Raw genomic sequence first — 27,983 nt, 5'->3', positions numbered from 1 at the left:
CTGTTATTTCGTACTGATGCATTAGGTTCAGGATGATACCGACTGTCTGGTTCACTCACGATAATCTGTTGTTGCGGATGATTTTGCTGCTGGTAAGACCGACTGTTATTAAACGTACGCTGAAAACTGTGCTCATTACTTTTACGTCTGTCATGATAGTCATTTCTATACGGTGCATTGCCATATGAGTTGAAATGGTGTGTTTTCTGTACGTAGTGATTTCCTTGCTGCTGTGCGTTACTATTTGATGTGGCCGACGCTATACGTGTAGGCGGCGAGACATTAAAGCTTGGTTGACCTTGCACATTACATTGTTGGTTAGGTATGCTAACCGGTTGGTTTTGTTGCTGTTGTTGGGAAAAACTTCTATTGTTACCAAAATGTGGTTCCTGTTGCTGATAATTTTGACGACACTGATAATTAAAATTTTGTCTATTATTAAAGTTCTGGTGGTCGTCATTCCTGAAGCGTCTATTACCTTTGCTATTGAAAAAGCGTGGCTGATCGTAATTGCTGTATGCTTGTTGACCTTGGTTATCACATGAAAAATTTTTGTTTATGAAGGAATGATCTGATTGATGAACTTCCAAAAGCTGTAATAGATCTCTGAATGCCGAAATATTTTCTTTCTGTTGACCTGTTAAAAGTGATACTCTTAATGATCGAGGTAATTTAGAAATACATAATTCGATAAGTGCAGATTCACTGTATGGCTCACTTAAGTACTGGTTTTGTTGGACCATGTGTTCAAAAAATTGCGTGACAGTGGAAAAATTTGAGTTCTCATAATTCGGTAAACTAATTAATTGATTCTTGATTCCGCGCTGTGTCGTCTTCGACCAATACGCTGACAGAAAAGCATTTTGAAATTCTTCTACCGAATAGCATTGTCTCGTGATCGGTCTCATACGAGTTGCCGGTTCGCCTTCCAAAAAACTGCAAATAAATTCAAGTTTGTGTGTTACGGGCCAAGTCGGTGGAAAAGCAAAGCTAAATTGTTGTATCCAATCCAATGGGTGAATCTGTGTTCTGTCATTTTTAAATACCTTAAATTTTCTCACGGATAAAAAGTGCTTGTAATCAAAATTATCGTCTCTGTATGTCTTAGCAGGTTCAGGATTGAATGCTAATCTGTTTGTCTGTGACTGTTCGGAATCTAAGTCATGTACTCTCTGTAAATTACCTAAATTATACTGGCTGTGTGAGTCTGACAAATGTTCGCAAAGTGGCGTATGCTGTGATGTGTTAAAGGCTGAAATATTTTTCATCTCCGTCACCTCTTGCTGTAAAGATGACAATTTTCTACATAATGTATCATTGGACGAACCTATCTCACTGATCGTCTGTTGTAAATTTTGGAATTCGGGTGTTTGATTAAACGAAACTGGTGACGTATCGTCTGATTTGGTGTCATTATTACTTTCGATAACGTCAATACGACTGGCCAATTCATCATATTTTTCAGTCAGTGCTTTTACCTGATCATCGTTTTTATTATCACAAGCATTAATTTGTTTTTGTATTTTACGTGTGGTTTTGTTCAATTTTTTAACGTCTGCTTTGATGACATCGGGATCCTGTATTAGTTCTAATTGTTCAAGTCTGTCGGTAACTGTCTGAGAGTCTACTGTGTGTGTCTGTTTTTGTTTTAAGATCAGAGACTTCATCATGTAATTCGATGTTCAACTGTTTGATAGTATTAATTTCGTCTGATACTGTAGCAATATTGTTGTCTACGTATGTTTTTGCTTTCGTAAACAATTTACGCTTATCTTCCTGTCTCTGTGCAGTAATTGTTCCCATGACTTGTTGCTTTACTTTATTCTGTTCCTGTATAAATTTTTGGTAACGCGTTTCACTGTTTTGTAGGTGGTGATTAAACCGTTCGTCAATTTGGCTGTTCTGTTGGTCAAATTTCGCGTCTACTTTTGCATCCAGCGTGCGTGAAAGTTCTGCTGACATTAATTTAAACTCGTCGCGTAACTGTGTTGCGTTTTCAGAGCATTGTTTAGCGACTGCACTAATTTCACCTCTAAGTAATTTAGTTGTGGCTGCATGTGTACTACTTAATTTTTGAGCAACAGATCTAATTTCTTCAATACTGTTCCTAGCACAAGCCTTAATTTCCTCACGTAATTGTTCTTTAGAATCATGACATTGCGCGGCAACGGCTGTAATTTGTTCACTAAGTTGTTTGTTCTGTTCATTAAGTTGTTTGGAATTGTTATCTAGTTTTTCATTAATTTCATTAATTTGTTGTTTGAGATTTTCATTAAGTTGTTTGTGATTGTTGTCTTGTTCTTTCTTCGACTGTTTGAAATTTTCATTAAGTTGTTTGAAATTGTCGTCTTGTTCTTTCTTAGACTGTAGCAATGTTGCCATAATTTGATCCAAGCCAAAATTAGCGATTCTATTTTCTATGCTGTGTAATGGTGTATCTACATGTGTCACGTTTTGTGGAAAGGTTTGCTAATCAGATGTGCACTATTGGTCGCTAAATCGGAATCAAATAAATTTGACGTACTTTGAGTACATTGTTCACCTTCGTTAGAAAATTATTTGCTCACAATTCAAATTTTGCAAACCGGGTGTGACAAACTGAGCAGCGTTCATTGTAACGGAACGTGCTGCATCATCAATTGTTACATTTACAGTGGACATAGTTGAATTTGTTTGCTCATCATTAGAATTAAAATCATTACTAGTGATCGGCACGCACTGATTATCTGTAAATGGAGGACTATCATTAAGACACTGAGTATCGCAAGTATTATTGGTCAAATTATTCGAGTCGGCTTTTTCACTCATTGCACAACGCAGGTACTGTTAACAGTTTTTCGCGGTATTTTTCACAAATCAAAAATAAGCACAAAAATGAAACAATGACAAAGCAAAAAAAATGGAACAAACACAATTACAACAAAGAGCAATAAATTGCTGATGGTCTGTGAAAGAAAAAGTGACAAATTAGTAAATGCGTTGCACCAGATGCAAACTACATTTAAGTAAATAAGAACAGATATATGACTACTTCTCAGAGATTCACAAAGAATACGAACCTGGCCGGTTGTCGCCAAGTGTAACCTCCCCACAAAAAATAATAATAAAAATAAATAATAATAACAATATGATTCTAATTTCAGTGTAACCTCAGAACAAAATTGGTTCCCATTTATAACCTCCCTACAGAAATTCATTCACATTTAACCTCCACACAAAATTTGTTTCCCATTTAATGTACCCACAAAATTCTTTTCTCATTTAATGTAAGCTCGAAACAGAAAAATTCCTAAACCTCGTAATAAAAAATAAATTCAGTAACCTGGTAAATTTTGGACGACAGCAGTGCTGCGTCATGGCCCTGTAAGATCATTCTGAATAAAAAAGCAAAAATTCTTACCTCAATAAAGTCGCCAACTATCTGCTCTTACAATAACTTTTTCCGGCACAGCTCTGTGCAATGCTGGCCGATAGATTTGTCATTTATGAAAGGAAGCAACTAATTTTTCTTTTGCAACAATCGGAATGATCATGGATTGGAGAAATTAGTAAATTCTTTAAATTGAAATAAATGCTTGTAAAAAAAATTACTTTATATCACAAAGATTATTATTAGGACATTTTTAAAACATTTACATCGGAGTTAACGTAACATTACTAGATATGCGCGAGGCTGCTTTTTACCTTATACAGTAATACTCAGGCTCCGGCATCGTTGCACCGCGACCGGCCCAGCCAACATGATACACTATACCAGACCAGAGCAGACTCCAGACCAGACACAGACTAGCGCAGACTAGCGACAACTTACTGCTACAGCTACACAGTTCCTACTGAGTCAACACTGCTCTCTGGTTAGCGATTCTCTTATACCTTGCATATCGCAGGCAGCGCATGAGCAATACATCGAAATTACATCTGCTCGGACCTCTTACATATAATTACATCTGTATTACATCTGCTCGGACCTCTTGCATAAAATTACATCTGCTCGGACCTCTTACAACATGTTATGCTCGTAAAATAGATCCGAGATGTTTTACGTTATTTTAGGAGCGCGTTACTGTCGAGCAGTTGTTGCAAAGCTTTATTTCATGTTTTGCAACAACTGCTCGAAAGTAATGTGCTCCTAAATTAGAATAAAACATTTCGGTTTTATTTTATGAGCATAACGTGGAGTTATAGGAGCAACGACATGCATGACATAATTTACTACTAAAAAATCATCCATAAAATACTTGAAAATGGCCTACGGCCGAACTTTTTCAATCGTACATGAAATAAAGAGAATGGCAGCTGAATGCATCATGAAATCTTAAAAAAAATTCATCGCAGCTGCAGACGCTATTGCATTGAAAATTAGAGTTATTTATTTCTCTTTACGCTACCATTTCCGGCGCTTCTCCGGTGCCATATTAATTTGGGGGACCCACTTTTTAGCGCAGTCCGGAACCGCGCGACTGCTACGGTCGCAGGTTCGAATCCTGCCTCGGGCATGAATGTGTGTGATGTCCTTAGGTTAGTTAGGTTTAAGTAGTTCTAAGTTCTAGTGGACTGATGACCACAGATGTTAAGTCCCATAGTGCTCAGAGCCATTTGAACCATTTGAACCCACTTCTGAAAAAATATTCATGGAATCCAGATTTATTTAATGGCTCCTGTTATAGTGCACCAAATTCTGTGGTTCATTCGTTCACACTGTGCGTAGGGACCTGAATAGGGCACGAGTGAAGTATCGAAACTGGTACCTCAAATAAAAATAGGTAAGAATACGGCTGTTGGCTAGTTGTTGTTCTACATACTGTTCGCTCGATGGCTGTCTCGAGTCCATGATGGGTCCAAGGAGACTGATTATTTACCATTGTCCCTCTTTTTGGACACAAATATTTAATTTAGTTCTACATAAGCAATGAAACGCTTAGCTTTAATTGTTATATTTAAGGGTTGAAACGACTGCTATAATGGCTTCAAATTGAGAAGAAATAATTTTTCTTTAATTACGCTAATTAAAGAAAGGAAACAATTTGTCTATTTTCTATCTTCGCACTTGGCTGCTAGTAGTTTCTGTACAACAGTGAAATGTCACTTAGTTATCTGGGTGTATTCGTTATGAACATACGGATGTCCATGTAATATTTGGTACATTTCAGAATTTCGGAAGTACGTGCCATATGAATTTATTTTATGCGTCTTAAAAATGGTACAATGGCATGTCACATAACCACTCCTCTTTTTATGTGGCATATTACTGTCCACACACGTCTTATATGCAAAAATTACTATTTATTGTTGAAATGAGCTGTCTTAACATTGTATGATGTTTTCTCCAGGGATAAATAGTAGAGTGCAATAATCTCTTTCACATTTTCTGATTACAGTAAGATGTAAACATGTCGCGCGTACTTGCAGTTAAACAAGTTGTAGCAGAACTGGAGAGCTACGAAATGAGTGAAGATGGAGCTGATGACTTAGAATTGGTGATTATTCCACCCACTGCAGATGAAATAACAGATGGAGAACACACCGAAGAAAATGCTCTCAATGATGACCATGCTGCGCTGCACAAGATGTAGCAGATACTTTAGAACTTACAGCCTGTTAATGATACCGGTTTACCTCCAGAGGCTAAGCAAATAAAAGCATTAGGACAATGTGCCGTCTCCTTCGTTGGTGCACGTGTTTGTGGATTACTGTAATCACGCCGGTTATTTCTTTGGCGAGCATTTCTCTGGTATGTGATAAGGAGAAGATCACAAGAACAGAACAGTGTTCTGTTATTTAGCTCTTTAATTGGAATTGTCAGTGTAACGTAAAGTTCCGTAGAATACATGTACTCGCTATGAAACACGCGTAAAAAGTTCTACAGAAGAAGCTATACCTAAAACAGAATTAGTTTTCAAAAAGTTTTCTTAACGTTTTTGAGTCTTTCAAATTACGAGTAAAACACCGTTTCGTAATTGTGAACATATTAGTTTCCCACAAGTTAAATGGAATTTCATTTAAAATGAAAAATGTTGAGTAACTCGTAAATGCAACCAGAGATATTAATTGCTGCTAGCAGACGCAGTTAACTTGTTCATACACCAAACAGCTTTTTCTGAAAGTATTTTCCCAATAGGTAATTTTTGGTAAATCAGTGTAGAAATTAACTTTTCCTTTAAAACAGTTATATTTTTCTATTATCACAATACACGAACATAGCAAAAAGAGAGTCGAAGCTTGGCAGTCGAAGAACTGAACGGTGAACATTAATAAAACAGACAAACTGCAGCGACGGATTTCTGATTGGAAATTGAGGAAAGAAGGTCCTATGAACATGTGTCCGGAAATGCATAGTTGCCACGGTACATGGTGCTGATGAATGAAAATTACTTTGACCACCTGCGGTGTGTTACTTGTGTGGTGCGGGCTGTTTGATTGATGCGTACGGTAAGCAGCAGAGTGGTCCGGTATTCAGGTCTGGGACAAGCCAAGATGGTGTTCGTGTAAGGCCAAGCAGACGGAAATGGTCAAGAGGGGTAGCATGGCTTTACCGAAACAAGTAACAAGTACCTTCAGAGACACCAACCACATCACAAAACATCTCGAGCCCTTATTTGCCGTTTGTGTGATCACGGGTCCTTTCAGAGGGATCAATGTGCAGGGAGGTCGCGGACTGCGCGTACACCAGGTTTGGAGGACTGGGTTCTACAATACCCTGTGGAGCCCGGTCCTCGAAATCTAGTCCGCCGCCTCCCTGAGCGTCCTTTTGTCTGAAAAGAACCATGATCACATAAAAGCCAACAAAGGGTTTGAATTGTTGTATTATGTGGTTGGTGTCTGTGAGGGTACTTGTCTTTGTACAGCCGTGCTGCCTCTCGACCTGCTTGGTCATACACAAACACCACCACGGCTTGTTCACAACATGAATACCGGCCCATTCTGCTGCTTACAGTACTCTGCGTCAATCACACAACCTGCAACACACAAGAAACACACGGCACGTGGTCAGAGGAACTTTCATTCATCAGCGCCACTTACGGTGAAAACTATTGATTTCCGGGCACTTGTTTATAGAATTTTTTCCTCCATTTCCAGTCAGGGATCCGTCTCCGTAGTTTGACGGTTTTCCTAACGTTCACCCTATCTATATACACTACTGACCATTAAAATTGCTACACTATGAAGATGACGTGCTACAGACACAAAATTTAGCCTGATGAAACGTTGTTGTGATGCCTCGTGTAAGGAGGAGAAATGCGTACCATCTCGTTTCCGGCTTTGATAAAGGTCGGATTGTAACTTATCGCGATTGCGGTTCATCGTATCGCGACATTGCTGCTCGCGTTGGTCGAGATCCAATGACTGTTAGCAGAATATGGAATCGGTGGTTTCAGGAGGGTAATACGGAACGCCGTGCTGGATCCCAACGGCGTGTGAGGAATGTTTCCTGAAAGTTTGGCCGTACCTCTTTGTAACACCCTGTATAACACAGTTCTTGTAAATAATTGGACACCAACATTTGCTTGTAAAATATAAATAACGAAATAGTAATATGCAGCAGTTGAAGCACTATTCTATAAACCCTGAATACATGAGATAAACATCACTTGCTGTTTCGTATCCCAGTTGCTTAATGTCACCACTAAAATGCGTCAGAAAATGTAAGGTTTGTCTTGCAACGCAACGAAATACATAAAGTATATTCAGTGTGATAGCGTGTTTGCACGGTCATCACCTGACATTGTTTCTTTCCTCACCAGTTTAGGAGAGGGGAGAGAGATCATAATGCATCAGAATAACAAAACAAATCTATGTACAGACAAAAAGCTGTTGTTATTTAGGAAAATATGGCTCGCTAAAATAAAACCTGTAATCAAGTATAGCAACATCTAATAAAACAACACAGATGCACAACACGATTCTTCTTTTAATAAAAGGCGAAATAAGGTATTCGATTTTTGGAAGAAATAAGCCACTTTATCATGATATTGAAATCTGGTTTAGAAAGATAGAGCGGACCAGGTTATGCTTTTAGAGGGGGCCGTAAACAGTTACTGTCAGTTGCACAAAACACACAAACTTTTATTTTCGTAAGAACCCCTTAATTACACATAGCTTTAAAAGGATCGAAATGAAACAATATGGCTGAAGGCCTAGTTAAAAAAACTTGAGATACCCCCTGGGCTGAAGGCCCAAAATACCACCAAAAATCAGAACGGCTGAAGGCCTGAACAGAAGTTATAAAAAATTGCTTTAAAGAATACACGCAGCTGAAGGCCCTACTTCAAAAATATTTCACGTAATTACTCGGCTGAAGGCCACACACAAGACATTGAACAACTCAGGGCTTAAGGTCTGGATAACAAGAATTTCAGATTAGAACAAACTTTCAAATGTTAGTTTTTAAACAAATCAGTCTTCAAATTTTAATTTAAGTCAGCTGAAGGCGTTATTTTAAAACTATAGGAAACTAAATTAATAGACAGCTGAAGGCCTCGCACGGTACTTCAGACTAAAATAAAAATCACAATCTCAAACTAACAGAACAGTGGTGCTCGGAAGTGTTCCAAGGATTGGCCTGAGGACGTAGTTCTAATGTAAGGTGAGGTGAGACAGGTAGCCAAGAGTAAGGTTAAATAATCGGATGGCAACCCGACCCAGGGGCAGCTGAAGGACCAACCAACAACCTAATCAATTCCCTTCCGCCCGACCAATGGCACGAGAACAGAAAGTATCAGCCGAGGACGAAGATACCAGCAGCACTACAGCTTCAAAATTGGCGTCTAAAAGCAGCCAAGGCACAATAATCACTCTAAGAAAAAAATATTAACAAACAACTAAAAGGTTGTCCATCTACATGCCGTGTTGGACATCATCAACACAGCGAGGAAAAACACACTGCCGGAAACTATGCTAATGACCAGGGCAGGTAACTGGGGCGTTAACAGCCACAAGGCAGGAAATACCGCTGGTGCACTTCACTGATAAGTAACAACCAATTTAATAGTTAAAGACCATACAGGAAGACAGCTGCAAAATCGCTGACTCCAACACACCATACATAGCTGCTAGGGGGAATGGCCCAGGAAGCAACAACTGGAAATGAACAAAGAGATGTCACAGCAGTTGAGGTTTCAAAACAGGTTAACTGATCACTCAACTTCAGAGTCCAGGATAGGTGGGCAACGAACTTTGTAGCCCTCACAGCTAGTGCCTCACAATCTCACCACACGTGCATGTCACCAGTCGTCCCAGCCTGACCTCACGCCGCGGAGCCTTTCTCGCTGCTATGTCCCGACCGACCGACTGAAACACACACCACCACACGGAAATATAGCAGTCACACCAAAGATGGTACAGCAGTACTAGTATCGATAAGTGCCCCTGCTGCCAGTGATGGAGGCAAGTCAGCAACTCGTTATGGTAGTAACTCATGGAGAAATAAGACGCCACTCGATTGTGACAAAACGTCAAAGAACATGAGCTAGCCATGGCTCATCCACCCCCCCTCAAACACCAACCCAGGAGGGGTGACTCAAGAATTGGGCTAACCAAATTTAACTTGACTCAGGTGGACATAGTACCCGTGGTCTAGGGGTAGCGTCTTTGATTTATAATCAAAACGTCTTCGGTCCTGAGTTCGATCCCCGCCACTACCTAAATTTTGATAAATAATCAGCATTGGCGGCCGAAGACTTCCGGCATAAGAAGTCAGCCTCATTCTGCCAACGACCTTGTCAAAGAGGGCGGAGGAGCGGATAGATGTTCAGGGCACTCTCTTGTCCTAGGGCTGGGAAATTGCCCCTAAAGGCGGAAGAATCAGCAATGATCAACGACATGAGGATGCAGAAGGCAATGGAAACCACTGCATTAAAGACACGTAACGTGTATCCACAGGACATGTGGCCTGTAATTGAAGAAGTGTAATGATGATCTCTCCATTGACAAAAGATTCCGGAATAGTCCCCCATTCGGATCTCCGGGAGGGGACTGCTAAGGGGGAGGTTACCATGAGAAAAAGTTTGAATAATCAACGAAAGGATAACGTTCTACGAGTCGGGGCGTGGAATGTCAGAAGCTTGAACGTGGTAGGGAAACTAGAAAATCTGAAAAGGGAAATGCAAAGGCTCAATCTAGATAAGTAGGGGTCAGTGAAGGGAAGTGGAAGGAAGACAAGGATTTCTGGTCAGATGAGTATCGGGTAATATCAACAGCAGAAGAAAACGGTATAACAGGTGTAGGATTCGTTATGAATAGGAAGGTAGGGCAGAGGGTGTGTTACTGTGAACAGTTCAGTGACCAGGTTGTTCTAATCAGAATCGACAGCAGACCAACACCAACAACGATAGTTCAGGTATACATGCCGACGTCGGAAGCTGAAGATGAACAGATAGAGAAAGTGTATGAGGATATTGAAAGGGTAATGCAGTATGTAAAGGGGGACGAAAATCTAATAGTCGTGGGCGACTGGAATGCAGTTGTAGGGGAAGGAGTAGAAGAATAGGTTACAGGAGAATATGGGCTTGGGACAAGGAATGAAAGAGGAGAAAGACTAATTTAGTTCTGTAACAAGTTTCAGCTAGTAATAGCGAATACCCTGTTCAAGATTCACAAGAGGAGGAGGTATACTTGGAAAAGGCCGGGAGATACGAGAAGATTTCAATTAGATTACATCATGGTCAGACAGAGATTCCGAAATCAGATACTGGATTGTAAGGCGTACCCAGGAGCAGATATAGACTCAGATCATAATATAGTAGTGATGAAGAGTAGGCTGAAGTTCAAGACATTAGTCAGGAAGAATCAATATGTAAAGAAGTGGGATACGGAAGTACTAAGGAATGACAAGATCCGTTTGAAGTTCTCTAACGCTATAGGTACAGCAATAAGGAATAGCGCATTAGGCAGTACAGTTGAAGAGGAATGGACATCTCTAAAAATGGCCATCACAGAAGTTGGGAAGGAAAACATAGGTACAAAGAAGAAACCATGGGTAACAGAAGAAATACTTCAGTTGATTGATGAAAGGAGGAAGTACAAACATGTTCCGGGAAAATCAGGAATACAGAAATACAATTCGCTGAGGAATGAAATAAATAGGAAGTGCGGGGAAGCTAAGACGAAATGGCTGCAGGAAAAATGTGAAGACATCGAAAAAGATATGATTGTCGGAAGGACAGACTCAGCATACAGGAAAGTCAAAACAGCCTTTGGTGACATTAAGGGGAGCCGGAGGTGGTCAAATCCAAAAAATTACGATTTTTTTTGCTACCGAAAATTAATTGGAACATTCCTCTTTAATGTAAACTTTGAATTATTGTTCTACTCGCCCTAGAAGTGGAGTTATTACCATTTTCCCCCACGCCTGCAGAGGAAACGGGCGGCCGCTGAATGCATCTAACACCCTCTCGTGACTTCCTGGCGAACTGCTTGGGATTTTCTCGGCCTGTTACGCATACAGCCCCTTATATTACGCATACTACTAGGTTAATAATTGGCTCCTTTTACCGACCTCCCGACTCAGCAGCATTAGTGGCAGAACAACTGAGAGAAAATTTGGAGTACATTTCACATAAATTTTCTCAGCATGTTATAGTCTTAGGTGGAGATTTCAATTTACCAGATATAGACTGGGACACTCAGATGTTTAGGACGGGTGGTAGGGACAGAGCATCGAATGACATTATACTGAGTGCACTATCCGAAAATTACCTCGAGCAATTAAACAGAGAACCGACTCGTGGAGATAACTGTGGTGTCACCGCCAGACACCACACTTGCTAGGTGGTAGCTTAAATCGGCCGCGGTCCATTTAGTACATGTCGGACCCGCGTGTCGCCACTGTGTAATCGCAGACCTAGCGCCACCACCAAGGCAGGTCTCATGATACGAGAGAGCACTCGCCCCAGTTGTACGAGAACCTAGCTACCGACCAGATGTACGAAGCCTTTCTCTCTCATTAGCCGAGAGACAGAATAGCCATCAGCTAAGTTAATGGCTACGAACTAGCAAGGCGCCATTAGCCATACAGTGATTGTACTTAAAGTCTCCTGTGTATAGTCAAGATCGATGTACCACAATGATATTAAAGATAAGTATTAATCAAGCTACGTACTTTTCTTCTTAGCATTAATTACGTAGCCTGTTCCAGTACTTCACGCCCGTCTGCGTTAGTCTAGCGTGCATTTTCAGCCATCTCAACTTCACGGTGTCGGCCCAGATACCGACACAACAATAACATCTTGGACCTACTGATAACAAACAGACCCGAACTTTTCGACTCTGTATGTACAGAACAGGGAAACAGTGATCATAAGGCCGTTGCAGCATCCCTGAATATGGAAGTTAATAGGAATATAAAAAAAGGGAGGAAGGTTTATCTGTTTAGCAAGAGTAATAGAAGGCAGATTTCAGACTACCTAACAGATCAAAACGAAAATTTCTGTTCCGACACTGACAATGTTGAGTGTTTATGGAAAAAGTTCAAGGCAATCGTAAAATGCGTTTTAGACAGGTACGTGCCGAGTAAAACTGTGAGGGACGGGAAAAACCCACCGTGGTACAACAACAAAGTTAGGAAACTACTGCGAAAGCAAAGAGAGCTCCACTCCAAGTTTAAACGCAGCCAAAACCTCTCAGACAAACAGAAGCTAAGCGATGTCAAAGTTAGCGTAAGGAGGGCTATGCGTGAAGCGTTCATTGAATTCGAAAGTAAAATTCTATGTACCGACTTGACAGAAAATCCTAGGAAGTTCTGGTCTTACGTTAAATCAGTAAGTGGCTCGAAACAGCATATCCAGACACTACGGGATGATGATGGCACTGAAACAGAGGATGACACGCGTAAAGCTGAAATACTAAACACCTTTTTCCAAAGCTGTTTCACAGAGGAAGACCGCACTGCAGTTCCTTCTCTAAATCCTCGCACAAACGAAAAAATGGCTGACATCGAAATAAGTGTCCAAGGAATAGAAAAGCAACTGGAATCACTCAATAGAGGAAAGTCCACTGGACCTGATGGGATACCAATTCGATTCTACACAGAGTACGCGAAAGAACTTGCCCCCCTTCTAACAGCCGTATACCGCAAGTCTCTAGAGGAACGGAGGGTCCCAAATGATTGGAAAAGAGCACAGGTAGTCCCAGTCTTCAAGAAGGGTCGTCGAGCAGATGCGCAAAACTATAGACCTATGTCTCTGACGTCGATCTCTTGTAGAATTTTAGAACATGTTTTTTGCTCGCGTATCATGTCATTTCCGGAAACCCAGAATCTACTATGTAGGAATCAACATGGATTCCGGAAACAGCGATCGTGTGAGACCCAACTCACTTTATTTGTTCATGAGACCCAGAAAATATTAGATACAGGCTCCCAGGTAGATGCTATTTTTCTTGACTTCCGGAAGGCGTTCGATACAGTTCCGCACTGTCGCCTGATAAACAAAGTAAGAGCCTACGGAATATCAGACCAGCTGTGTGGCTGGATTGAAGAGTTTTTAGCAAACAGAACACAGCGTGTTGTTATCAATGGAGAGACGTCTACAGACGTTAAAGTAACCTCTGGCGTGCCACAGGGGAGTGTTATGGGACCATTGCTTTTCACAATATATATAAATGACCTAGTAGATAGTGTCGGAAGATCCATGCGGCTTTTCGCGGATGATGCTGTAATATACAGAGAAGTTGCAGCATTAGAAAATTGTAGCGAAATGCAGAAAGATCTGCAGCGGATAGGCACTTGGTGCAGGGAGTGGCAACTGACCCTTAACATAGACAAATGTAATGTATTGCGAATACATAGAAAGAAGGATCCTTTATTGTATGATTATATGATAGCGGAAAAAACACTGGTAGCAGTTACTTCTGTAAAATATCTGGGAGTATGCGTGCGGAACGATTTGAAGTGGAATGATCATATAAAATTAATTGTTGGTAAGGCGGGTACCAGGTTGAGATTCATTGGGAGAGTGCTTAGAAAATGTAGTCCATCAACAAAGGAGGTGGCTTACAAAACACTCGTTCGACCTATACTTGAGTATTGCTCATCAGTGTGGGATCCGTACCAGATCGGTCTGACGGAGGAGATAGAGAAGATCCAAAGAAGAGCGGCGCGTTTCGTCACAGGGTTATTTGGTAACCGTGATAGCGTTACGGAGATGTTTAATAAACTCAAGTGGCAGACTCTGCAAGAGAGGCGCTCTGCATCGCGGTGTAGCTTGCTCGCCAGGTTTCGAGAGGGTGCGTTTCTGGATGAGGTATCGAATATATTGCTTCCCCCCACTTATACCTCCCGAGGAGATCACGAATGTAAAATTAGAGAGATTAGAGCGCGCACGGAGGCTTTCAGACAGTCGTTCTTTCCGTGAACCATACGCGACTGGAACAGGAAAGGGAGGTAATGACAGTGGCACGTAAAGTGCCTCCGCCACACACCGTTGGGTGGCTTGCGGAGTATCAATGTAGATGTAGATACAGCGAGTGTGCAAGTGTTGGCTACATTGTTTTTTGTGACAAATATTACCCGTATTTCCTTACAGCTTACTCCTATTTTCCTCAGAATTTCGAACATCTTGCTCCATTTAATATTGTCGTACACTTTTGTTCTGGTTACGATGCCACGTGTTAGTAACCGTGTATATAAGAAGAGGAAGAACGTAGGGAAAAGAAAATTAACACTAATACCATGTTGCGATACTACAATGAATAAGAGCTCGGAACATCGTCTCTTTGCTGTTTACCGTTTCGAATTAGGTCAGTGTTGCGCCTGTTGTTGGTAGTATTATACTTCTTGTGTAAAGCGGGTAATATGCAGTATGTGCAAGAATCAGGAGGGAACAATAAACCAATTTTTCATGACTTAGCACAGCCAGAATTGTTACACAAATGTCTACACGGAAAGACGCAGAATCCTAATGAGAGCGTAAACAATTTGATTTGGAAAGTGATTCCTAAAAGGGTGCTTGTAAGCATAAAAACACTACACTTTGGCATTTGTGATGCAATAACAACCTACAACCAAGGGAATAGTGTGAAGTGTGAAGTTCTGAAGGCATTAGGATTTACAGCTGGGATGATCACTGTACGAGCACTAAGAAATATTGACAGAGAAAGGATAAGAGGAGCAGAAAGAAGAGAAAGGCATATGAAGTATGATGGAACAACAGGCCAGAAAAGAAGACAGAAGAGGAAGCTTTTGGAGGATGAAGGAGAAGACCCTGATAATCCATCCTATAGTGCAGGAATGTATTGAGAAACTTTGATAGCCATTTCCCGTAAATTAGAATTTTTCGAATATAAGGAACATTTTCTCAAAATCCACTCAAGCTAGAGGGATGAAATTTTTATACAGCACCCCTAGTGGTCAAACTTACATTGTAACAAAGCCATTTGGCAATATGTTCAGTAGTTTCATTTCAGTTTAATTATAAAGCAAGTATTTGCAAAAAAATTTGGGTCATTAATAAAAAAAAATAATTGGAAGGAAACTAGAAAAGATACTCCAAAATCCCTCTGTCATAACTGCAATACTAAATCACTCTATACGTAAAAAAAATTCAAATTTTTCTATTTGGTAGTTTATTCATAAATGTTCCTCAAACTTAGTGATTTTAACATGGGCAGCATAGGCACCTCCGGCTCCCCTTAAAAGCAACGGTGGTAACATTAAGAGTGCAACGGGAATTCTACTGTTAAATGCAGAGGAGAGAGCAGATAGATGGAAAGAATACTTTGAAAGCCTCTATGAGGGTGAAGATTTGTCTGATGCGATAGAAGAAGAAACAGGAGTCGATTTAGAAGAGATAGGGGATCCAGTATTAGAATTGGAATTTAAAAGAGCTTTAGAGGACTTACGGTCAAATAAGGCAGAAGAGATAGATAACATTCCATCAGAATTTCTAAAATCATTGGGGGAAGTGGCAACAAAACGACTATTCACGTTTGTGTGTAGAATATATGAGTCTGGCGACGTACCATCTGACTTTCGGAAAAGCATCATCCACACAATTCCAAAAACAGCAAGAGCTGACAAGTGCGAGAATTATCGCACGATCAGCTTAACAGCTCATGCATCGAAGCTGCTTACAAGAATAATATACAGAAGAATGGAAAAGAAAATTGAGAATGCTCTAGGTGACGATCAGTTTGGCTTTAGGAAAAGTAAAGGTACGAGAGAGGCAATTCTGACGTTACGGCTAATAATGGAAGCAAGGCTAAAGAAAAATCAAGACACTTTCATAGGATTTGTCGGCCTGGAAAAAGCGTTCGACAATATAAAATGGTGCAAGCTGTTCGAGATTCTGAAAAAAGTAGGGGTAAGCTATAGGGAGAGACGGGTCATATACAATATGTACAACAACCAAGAGGGAATAATAAGAGTGGACGATCAAGAACGAAGTGCTTTTATTAAGAAGGGTGTAAGACAAGGCTGTAGTCTTTCGTCCCTACTCTTCAATCTGTACATCGAGGAAGCAATGATGGAAATAAAAGAAAGGTTCAGGGGTGGAATTAAAATACAAGGTGAAAGGATATCAATGATACGATTCACTGATGACATTGCTATTCTGAGTGAAAGTGAAGAAGAATTAAATGATCTGCTGAACGGAATGAAGAGTGTAATGAGTTCACAGTATGGTTTGAGAGTAAATCGGAGAAAGACGAAGATATTGAGAAGTAGTAGAAACGAGAACAGCGAGAAACTTAACAACAGGATTGATGGTCACGAAGTCAATGAAGTTAAGGAATTCTGCTACCTAGGCAGTAAAATAACTAATGACGGACGGAGCAAGGAGGACATCAAAAGCAGACTCGTTATGGCAAAAAAGGCATTTCTAGCCAAGAGAAGTCTACTAATATCAAATACCGGCCTTAATTTGAGGAAGAAATTTCTGAGGATGTACGTCTGGAGTACAGCATTGTATGGTAGTGAAACATGGACTGTGGGAAAACCGGAAAAGAAGAGAATCGAAGCATTTGAGATATGGTGCTATAGACGAATGTTGAAAATTAGGTGGACTGATAAGGTAAGGAATGAGGAGGTTCTACGCAGAATCGGAGAGGAAAGAAATATGTGGAAAACACTGATGAGGAGAAGCGACAGGATGATAGGACATCTGCTAAGACATGGGGGAATGACTTCCATGGTACTAGAGGGAGCTGTAGAGGGCAAAAACTGTAGAGGAGGACAGAGATTGGAATACGTCAAGCAAATAATTGAGGACGTAGGTTGCAAGTGCTACTCTGAGATGAAGAGGTTAGCACAGGAAAGGAATTCGTGGCGGGCCGCATCAAACCAGTCAGTAGACTAATGACAAAAAAAAAAAAAAAAAAAAGGTGGACACAGTACTGCTTACCGCTGCAGTTACCCTTAACCAGTAGATTACCCACAATGGTGCAAGGGTCCAAAAACGGGGAGTGAATTTACTAAGATTTCCGACCCACACCTACCTCCAGGGAAAATTATAGACATATACCTGATCTCCTGGCCTTCCCCTCAAAGTTCGCCGATTACGATTGTAACGCTCAGCTTGCTTGTTATGGGCCCTGAGAATATTACGTCTGGCACGGTTCCAGCTCTCCTTGACGACTTGAGGGATAATCTACGCCGGAAATAGATCTTGAATTCCCCAAATGCTCGAAGGGGGGGGGGGGGGGGGATTAACTGGATAGGCAGGGATCAAGGAGGCCAGAGTAACTTTCAAGGCCTCATGATTGGCGGCATTGAAAGCAAAACTAAGCCAAGGAAAACCAGAACCCCACTTACTAGGCGTCCTCTGATGGTAAATAACCAATGCTGATTTAAGATTTCGATTGACCCTCTCCGCAAAAGAACCCTGCGGATAGTAGTAGTGACAGGCTTGACACAGTTCTGAAAACAGAAGGCCTTGAAGGTGAGCGCATTATCACCAATGATTTGTTTGGGGAGTCCAAAACCACTGAAAACATTAGTTAAATGCGAAATAGTGGTGGTAGCAGTCACGTTACGGCTTGGAAGGAGCCAGGTAAATCTCGAAAATGCAACAATAATAACCAATATGTACCGATGACCTCTTTTAGTACGACGTAAGGACCCTAGATAATCGATGTAGAGTTTTTTGCGTAGGACACGATTTGCACTCAGAACTCAACAGACCCTGTTGAACAGCATTCTTGGGTTTGGCTACATTACACAACATCGAGAAACCATCTCTCTCACGTCACGGTCCATGGAGGGTGAAGTCAAATGCCCCTTAATTTTTTGCAAGGTCTTTTAAGTTCCTAAGTGCCCACCAACCAACGAATCATGAAAATAATGAAAAACTGGGCGCACCAGAGCTACTGGCAAACAGAAGTTGAATTGGTTAGCGCGTCCCACCCTATTACACAAAATGCCCTTCTTAATAACGTACTCATCCAATAGTTCCCCAGCTAGCAGGCGTTGCTTAACAGGTGCCCCTGTAGGGTCCTGATCCTGACGCTGAGCAACATCATCAAATAAAAGAGGAATATCACCCTAACATGAGACAACTAAGACTGCCTCCCTCTGTTTCCCGGGTGCCCTCACTAGGTGTAGATTCAGTGATCATCCAGCTGAGGACACCCGCAAGGACCTTTTCTGTGCCTTTTACTTGTTTTAACTTCAAATTGAAATGCAGAAATGCGTACTGCCCACCTGGCGATATGGCCAGTTTTACGTTGCCAGGCTAACACCCAACTCAATGCCTGACTGTCGGTTTCTAGCTGAAATACCCGATGCTCAAGGTAAAAGCGGTACTTCACCAACGCGAACAAAATGGCCAACGCCTCACACATATAGAGGCTATAGCAGCCTTAATGTGCTCAAATGTGGCCTCTTGTGAAGGTCCCCATTCAAAACTCCTTTCTGGCCCAGTTCATTCAAGGGAGCCGCCAAATGAGCAAAATTAGGGACAAAACGCCTAAAATAATTCGACATCCCTATGAACTTAGCAATTCCACGTTTATCAATAGGTTGAGGCAGAGCTCTTAATGCCTTAGTCCGTTCCTGGTAGATGCAAATACTCTGACGTCATGCAGGTTGCCCTAAGAAGGACACCTGCAGCTTGGGTAACGTCAATTTACTGGGTTTAGCAGTTAACCCAGCTCCCTGCAACCTCAAAAAACTTGCTGGATATGATCCAAATTGTCCTGAAACGAGCGACTATAAATGACTAAGTCGTCCTAATAATTACACACACAGACTAATTTCAAGTCCCCAAGGATATTATCCAGCAAACAAGTAAGAACGGCTGCACCAGTAGCCAAACCTAAGGGAAACCTGTTAAACTCAAAAAGATTCCAATCAGTACAAAATGCAGTAACCTGTTTACATTCTTCACCTAAGGGAATCTGATAATAGGCTTGGTTCAGATCAAGGACAGTAAACCAGTTAGTATCGGCAAACCAAGTAAAGGAGCTATGAAGACCAGGCAAAGGGACTAGAGGACAACCTTAGGGTTCAGGAGCCAGTATGTCAACAATAGGCCTAAAATCCCACCCCTGATCCTTAAGGACAAGGAATATAGGGGAAGCATAGGCAGATGTTGAAGGCCTAATGACCCCTTGCTCAAGCATTTTGGATATTTTAGCTCTCAGTACCTTCAATTTAGGGGTTGAGAGGCGATGTGGGGACCGCCTAACAGGAATATCGTCAGATAGACGGATATGGTAATTACGAACATTAGTAACGCTCAAGCTATCACAAATAAGCTCAGTGAACCTCTATAGCAAATCCTGTAACTGAGAAGCCTGATGTGGGGAGAGATGGGCGAGATCGAACGCATTAGACACAGCTTCAACAGCCAGGATGCCGGCATCTCGATGCATAGTATGTTTAGCACATTCAAAGAAATCAAACTTCTCTGCAGGAGCGAACTTAAAGAAGAAGGTGTGCCCAGAATAATCCAAGACTAACCCAGTTTTATTGATGAACACACAGCCCAAAATTAAATCGACTGGCAGCTTCTTAACCAAGACTAATGGCCGGGAGGAATCACCAAACGATACACTCCCTCGGATCCAACCATGCAGAGGCAACACCTGTCCATTGGACACCTGACATCTCTGAACCAGAGAAGGGACCAACCGAAGTTATGTAAGATGACCACATTCAAGAAACCATTCGAAGCTCAATAGTGAAAGGTAGCTACCACAATCCAAAAGAGCGCAAATCAGTTCACCACCTACTCGAGAACAAATATAAGGCAAGGGCAGTGATGAGGGAGCGACAACACAGGTACACCAAAGTTTAAAGGCTCAATCCCCAGGTTTCTGCCCAGCCCGGCGTCATTTATTGGCTCTGGGAGCGCGAGATTGAACGCAAGAGCGCACCAAATGAACCGTGTTACCGCACCTGAAGCAATGCTGGAGTTCTCTTTTAACAGAGTCAGCCAATGTAGGCAATTCGGAATTTCCCTTGACAACACGTGGCCTGACCCTTAACTTCACGATGTACATCGTTCGCAAGCGGCAACACAGAAATCGCTATAACAGTAGCACGGAGCTCCTCCCATGAGCAGTGCTAGTATCGATAAGCGCTGCTTCTGCCTCTGACAGAGGCAAGTCAGCAACTCATTATGGTAGTAACTCAAGGAGAAATAAGATACCACTCGATTGTGACAAAATGCCAAAGAACAAACGGAATCAACGCTCAGATATGTCACTTAGACTGTGGAACAACATCGACTGATTAGAAACAGAGACTCATGAGAGAGACGACAAAAGATGGTGACAGTGGATGGTGTGAAATTTCCAACAACTGTGTCAGAGCCGATATCTACAAAGTAAACAAAATTATTTAATATTTCAAGCACAATGTTGCTTCAAAAGTTAAATATTTCAGCATCTGAATTGTCTCTATTACTTATTGAATTGCACACAGATTGCATATTACGTAATATATGCAAGATCTCTATGTTCGAGCAAAATAAAACTGCATTATATGTAAGCTTTCTCATTCACTTTAAGCACACTGAAGTTTCAAATTAAACACTGTCACATCTAAAATGTCTGTACTGCTTATTAAAATACTCGCTTGCATATTGGCACTACTGATAGGAACTTTTAGACTACCAGGTATACCGGTATGAAATGAGCGTTAAGATACAGATGTGTCGATAGGGAACATTTGTTGTGAATGAGCCTTAATTTTTTTTTTGTTTGGTTGGTATGACATCTGTCAAAGATATTTAGTATACATCAAGTCATGGAACAAACAACGTGATGTCCTTAGGTTAGTTAGGTTTAAGTAGTTCTAAGTTCTAGGGGACTGGTGACCTCAGACGTTAAGTCCCGTAGTGCTCAGAGCCATTTGAACCATTTGAACAAACAACGTCATATGTTTTCATAGTGTTAACGATGTCGAATGTTGTACCAGAAAGTGATGATTTGCGGAAAGCATTAATATTCTGTTTTTATTTGAAAAATAGTGCTGCAGAGTCGCATCGAATGCTTGTAGAGGCATATGGTGACCATGCTCTATCAAAAGCAACATGCAAAAGATGTTTTCAACGGTTCAGAAATAATGATTTTGATGTAAGAAATCAAGAACGTGGAAGACCACCAAAAATGTTCAAAGACGCCGAATTGCAAGGAATATTGGATGAAGATGATACTTTGAGTCAGAAGCAAATGGCAGGAATGCTAAATGCAGCACAAGAAACAATTTCTGACCGTTTGAAAGCTATGGAAAAGATCCAAAAGTATGGAAAATGGGTGCCACATGAATTGAATGAAAGACAGATTGGAAACCGAAAAACCATTTGTCAAATTTTGCTTCAAAGACATGAAAGAAAATCAATTTTGCATCGAATTGCTACTGGGGATGAAAAATGGATTTATTTTAAGAATCCTAAACGGGAAAAATCATGGGTTAATCCGGGCAAAACTAGATCGATTCGGCAGGAAGACAATGCTCTGTGTTTGGTGGGATCAGAAAGGTGTGGTGGGTCATGAGCTTCTAAAACTCTGTGAATACTAATCGCTACAGATAACAAATGATCAATTTGAACTATGCATTGATCGAAAAAAGACCAGAATGGGCCAGAAGACATGGCAAAGTAATTTTTTTACTCGACAATGCACCTGCACACAAAGCAAAACTGGTTCAGGATACAATCAATACACTTGGCTGGGAGTTGCTACCCCACCCGCCGTATTCACCAGACTTGGCCCCTTCCGACTACCATTTGTTTTCATCAATGGGACACGCATTGGCTGAGGAACACTTCGATTCCTACGAAGAAGTCGAAAATTGGGGGGTCTGATTGGTTTGCTAAAAAAGACGAACCTTTCTATTGGCGTGGTGTCCACAAATTGCCAGAAAGGTGGTGAAAATGTATAGAAAGCAATGGTCAGTACTTCGAATAAAATGTTTTTACTTTTCAATTCAAAATTAGTGTTTCATTTTCAGAAAAAATTTTAGAATATTGTATCATCATAACTGATTTAAAGTAATTATTGGGCCCTTGAACGTTTTTGTTGTACTTAACCTCAACTAATTCCCAATCATTTTTGCAATAAGTGCTATCGATAACGTTTTTCTAATGATTCATTATCCTCCCCCTTGACACAACAATGACAGGATAGTTGTGTGAAAGATAACTTGATGGAAACGGTACGATAATCCACACATAAAACATCGCATTTTTTGCACAGCCCGAATACGGTTTACGCATTTAAATACTGCTGCAATGTAAGCATTACAATTTCTGATGCGTTTTAGAATATTGTAACATTACAGACGAGGTAAAGTAATTAATTTGAACCTTAAGCCTAATTTGCACGACGACATTGGGTTGCGCCACTCGTTGTGTGGAATGAGTTGCACGCAAGTGGTTTCAAATATGACTGTAGACACGGTGACACCAGTATACACTTCAATTTCCTCGTTTTGTGGGTACCTGTGTCGTGTCTGAAATGAAAGTTTTGGCAGCTGCACGTCGCACGTGTTGTTATGGAGTTAAAGCTTGTTGCGTGGAATCGCTGCATAAAAAAAAGAAACGTGTTTCGATTCGTTACTGATGGAGAAAAGACGTCAGCTCAGTTGCTCAGCATCCTTGATGAAATAATTTATAACGAAAGATCCTTTTAATTATCTTAGAATGTCAAAAGAACTGTTCACGCTTGTTCTAAATAGAGTTAATTATGCAGGAAGGAATAAAGGTACTGTAATGCATGAAGTACTGTCGCCAGAATTGAAATTACATATCATATTTTGTGCATTACAATCGAGAACACTCAGCATGCTATAAGATACGGTTTTAGTTTGTGATGACGCTATTTCGTTAACACCAATAATAATTAACATTAACAGTAGTAATTATTAACATTGGGAACAATAATTATTCGAAGCAGACAGCATTAAGAAGAGAATAGTTTGATAACTACTCTCTTGAAGATAGATTTGTACAGTGGCAATATTTCAAAATTCTAACATATGTGAATGAGGAGCACTGCAGCGACATTTTAAACAGACGAATATTGAATAAAGAATGCAGCTTCTTGAATTTGTATAGCCTTCCCTCCCGTCAACAACATTCCTTAACAAAGAGTTGGCCAACTCAAAACTATGGGATTTTAGTCTTGTAGACGAGAGCATTGCCACAGCTAGAATTACACTTGCTTGTATTTTTCTTAATTCAGTTGTACATGTGCTCCTAACTCAACAAATTTTGGCATGCAATTCTGATATTGTCAAACCATCTATGTTATGATCGCACATGACGGCCTCTGCGGCAGCAATATGTTGCTTATTTTTGCCGTCAGCATTACTGAAATCCCACAAACACCTATGCAAAGTATATATGTCCAAAAAGCAAACGTTATTCTCAGTTCCCCACTTCATATTTCAGTTTGTCTACACTCTAGAAACACACATAACCTCAAAACTCATGCAACTAGTGTCGCCAAAGTTGGAACACTCCGAAAGTGTTTAGTTTCACCAACGAGTTGCCCAAACACGCGGCGCGCATGCGCAGTGGCCGGTAGTGCAGTTGCCTGCAACTTGGTGTCATCGTGTAAACTAGGGTTTACAGAGCTTTTCTCAACTGGGTCCAAACAGTCGATATAAATATCATACTTTTTGTGTTTTCTATGAATTTTGCAGACATTCTAGAATATTGTGACATCAAAGGTACGTAAAATAATTAATTTAAAGCTCTATTGTGTCTTAAATCAAGTTAAATTGAACATGGAACGTCTTTGCTAGTGCAGACACCTGTTGGTGACAGTGAGAACAACTCGTTTTATAGAGATCGAACTTCTGTGGAGCCATCTGTTCGGTACAGTAAGTAACTGGGATGTGAAACAGGAGTAGATTCTACTTTGCGTATTCAGGATTTATGTGGCAGTAATGAGGGTTAAACTCCTATCTGACAGCTGTGTATTCCTAATTTGTTATTTATATTTTACAAACAAATGTTGGTTTTAATTATTTATGGAGAATGTTCTATGTGGTCGTTCTAATGTAGCTCCACATGAAATTTTCTTATGTGACAGGTGAGCCACTTCATAAATGATCTTTTGGAAGCCAGTAATGTAAGAATAGTTGACAACATTACCAGCGTTTCAACCAATTCAAACACTTTGAGGTACTGTTGATAAATTAAATTTTGGATACTTTTTAGCGCAGCCCAGATAGGGTTGCAATAGTAATACCAGGGTCAGTCTGGAGGAGGGAAGAGACAGATGTATGAAGTATATTTTTATATAAGTAATTCAGATCGATCCGTTTCTTTTGACTCCACAGCTCATATGGTGTTACATTGTAATAGGTTGTTGGATTTCAATACTACGCTCTGACTAGAAGAGAGGAGAGGCAGGTGGAATACTATGCCTTGCAGGCCACTTAACATTACACTACAGATATGTGTGTGTTCGTAAATAATGTAAATAGCAAGGAGGTATATAAACTTCATAGAGTGGCTATCTGTGAGGTAACAGCGCTCCCAGCGGCAGCAAAAAGCAACACCGGCCGCCATTTTTTGAAACGTCTACATGTCAGTATATTTACATTTGGTGTATAGTACTGGCGTTAGAAAATCACTGTTTTCCGGTTGTAATTTGTTTTGAAAGTCTTATTGACCGATCGCAAATCATGCCCAGTGTGTGTGCAGCGTACAATTGCGCTAATAGAAGTGATAAAACAACTGGAGTATCATATTTCAGGTGAGTATCTAAATGCATGTTGTACTTAGCGTCTTGTGCATCATTTTCGTGTTTAAGCTGTATACAAAATGTAAATAAGCTACTGTATACACGTCTCTTTATTTTTAGATTTCCTCTGAAAAAGAAAGAGCTGTTAAGTCGGTGGGTAGCCAATATGAGGCGAGATAAGTGGCAGCCAACTCAATATAGCTACATATGCTCGTTTCACTTTGAAGATAGATACATGTATAGTAGAAACGAGAAAAGGCGACTTCTGGCAAACGCAGTACCGGTAATATTTACGTTTCCTGACCATCTGCAGAAAACAACTGTAGTATAGAGACAACCAAGGAAACGGCCTGTCAGCGAAGAATCAGTTTCCTTATCAAATGAACCAGGTGAAATAGTTTTCCTATGATTTATTTGCTATATGGGTTATGTGTGAATTTTAATATTAATCAATGTATGTTTAAAGAAAAATAAAGCTTAATGATAATACTTCATTTTTGTAGGTGAAAGAGTGAATCAGAATGATCATACAGGTCATTCTTATTGTTTGCCTAGCCCCAAAAAATTGAAACAGAATTATGAGGCACTACAGAAAAGGACCGAGAAGCTGAGGAAGCAAGCGAAACATGCAAGGCAATGTGTTTCAAGAAAGAAGAAACAAATTGTGACATATAAAACAGTGGTTGTAGGCCTAAATAAGCGACTTCAAGACTGTGCTTCTGAAGTGATATGATGTGACAAAAATAGTGATATTCTGAAGCACTTTTTGCAATGCAAAACAAATGTTCAATTCCTGAATATCCTAAAGAAATAAGACAGTTTGCCCTTACACTCAATTTTTACTCCTTCAAAGCTTATTATATTATTTGAGGAAGTCTGTTAAATTACCCCATCCTCGAACACTCCACAGGTGGGCAACTACAGTAAAAGGCAGTCCTGGATTTACAGAAGAAAGCTTAAAAAAATTAGCACATGAAATTGAACGTAGTTCAGGACCTATTTTAGCTGCACTTATGATCGATGAAGTGGCTCTTAAAAAAGGCTTAATATGGTATAGTAATAAAGTCTGGGGCTATGTTGACTTAGGGCAAGGATGTGAGGAAAGTGATGATAGCCAAATATCAAAAGAGGCACTAGTGTTTATGGTCACTGGGATTAATAAGAGTTGGAAAATTCCTGTTGGCTATTGTTTTCTTAATGGTTTAACAGCAATTGTGAAACTTAATTTACTGCAGCAGTACCTCCGTAAATTGGAGGAAACTGATGGAAAACAGTTTTCATTGCGATAAAATGTATCAAAAATAGTTTTTATGCTGCTCCAAAGGGTGTATTCAAATTGTTAACAGTGACAGAAAGGATTTTCAGGGAATGTCAAACCTTAATATGGTAGAACAACTTCCTTCTGTAGTTGTGTGTGGAATTGTTCAGAATGTTGGGTGACAGGCCGAATTTATTTACTAGATTTTGACCATCTAATGGTGCCAGCTGAATTTGGAGAAGAGTAACATTACTCTTTTGTAGTCAGGGTGCTGTTAAAATGGTATTTTAATTGTGGGTTACACCATTTGTGTAAAAACCAGGCCAATACACAAACTTATATTGTTTAAGGGACAATGAAAGGTCCTGCGCTGTCAATTGATCGTTTTTGGACCTACTGAATTATTTAAAATTGTTTTTGACCTAATCTATATGGCCTGCAGCGAAATGAACTGCAACATTTCGTAATAAACTTTTCAATTAATCGATGTCAGAAGTGTGTTTCATTTCTTTTAGCCTTCATTACTACATGTTTTACAGTAGAGAAATCATATTGTCAGTGCAGATTGGCTTTTTTTTACGCCATGCGTAGTAAACAATAACAACATTCAGTATTAGCAGACGACGTGTAGGCTGCACCTTGACGTTACAAGACATGGCGACTCAGTTTTCAAGTTGCTTCAAAGATGGCGATGCCATAGCCAGTCTATGTTGTTTATATAGGTCGTCGGTAAATAGACTCAATTTCTACACCAGAGATAATTGTCTTTCAAGACATATGAATATCTTTGACTTTAATCTGAGAGTTAAGCAATATTTTACTGCTTACTCTGCACTGTTTTTAATATTAGAATCTGACTGGTTGGGGACAGGGAAATGTACGTTGGAAATGATGCAATTTGACACAGTCTAAATATTACACTCTGATTGGTTTTATAGAGGAGAGGGCATATCGTAGAAAGAACACAACTGATCTTTTTCCATATAAGGAGAGGAGCGTTTTAAATTTCCCATTAACACAATGGGATTGTTTCTGCCATCTTGGAGTTTTTAAATACTGTGCTATGATTAGCTGGGGATACGGAGTACTGCACTGTGATTGGTTGGAGACAGGGAAAGGAGGACATGGTTTTAATTTTCCACTAATCAATTGGGTTATTTCCGCCACCTTGAATTTTTTAATACATCATTGTGATTGACTGGAGATAAGGAGGGTAGGAGAGGGGAGAGGAGGGCGTGGCTTCACACAGACAAGGATGATGATATCACTGACAGCAGTACTTACGCCAAAGATGACGTCACTGATAAGAATGAAAGCAGTAGATCGATGTCCTAGATCATATTACGTCATAAATGTGAACAAAGTGTCACACGAAGCCAATACCAATATTATTGATGTTAATCCTAATAATGTTCTTATTTCTATATTTCACTTTCTAGCTGGTCTTCTGCATCCTGCTACATGCCTGATAAATCACATTTCCGCACTCTGGACTCTTAGTGTCTCCCGTTTTGGTTTCATCCACGTTTTGCTTTCACACACTGCTGCTATGTGATGGAAATTTGTTGGGACAAGCCAAGACTCAAAATACTAC

The sequence above is a fragment of the Schistocerca serialis genome, chromosome 6, assembly GCF_023864345.2.
Source record: "Schistocerca serialis cubense isolate TAMUIC-IGC-003099 chromosome 6, iqSchSeri2.2, whole genome shotgun sequence".
Classification (NCBI taxonomy): Eukaryota; Metazoa; Arthropoda; class Insecta; order Orthoptera; family Acrididae; genus Schistocerca; species Schistocerca serialis.
Note: the sequence above shows the minus strand (reverse complement) of the source record.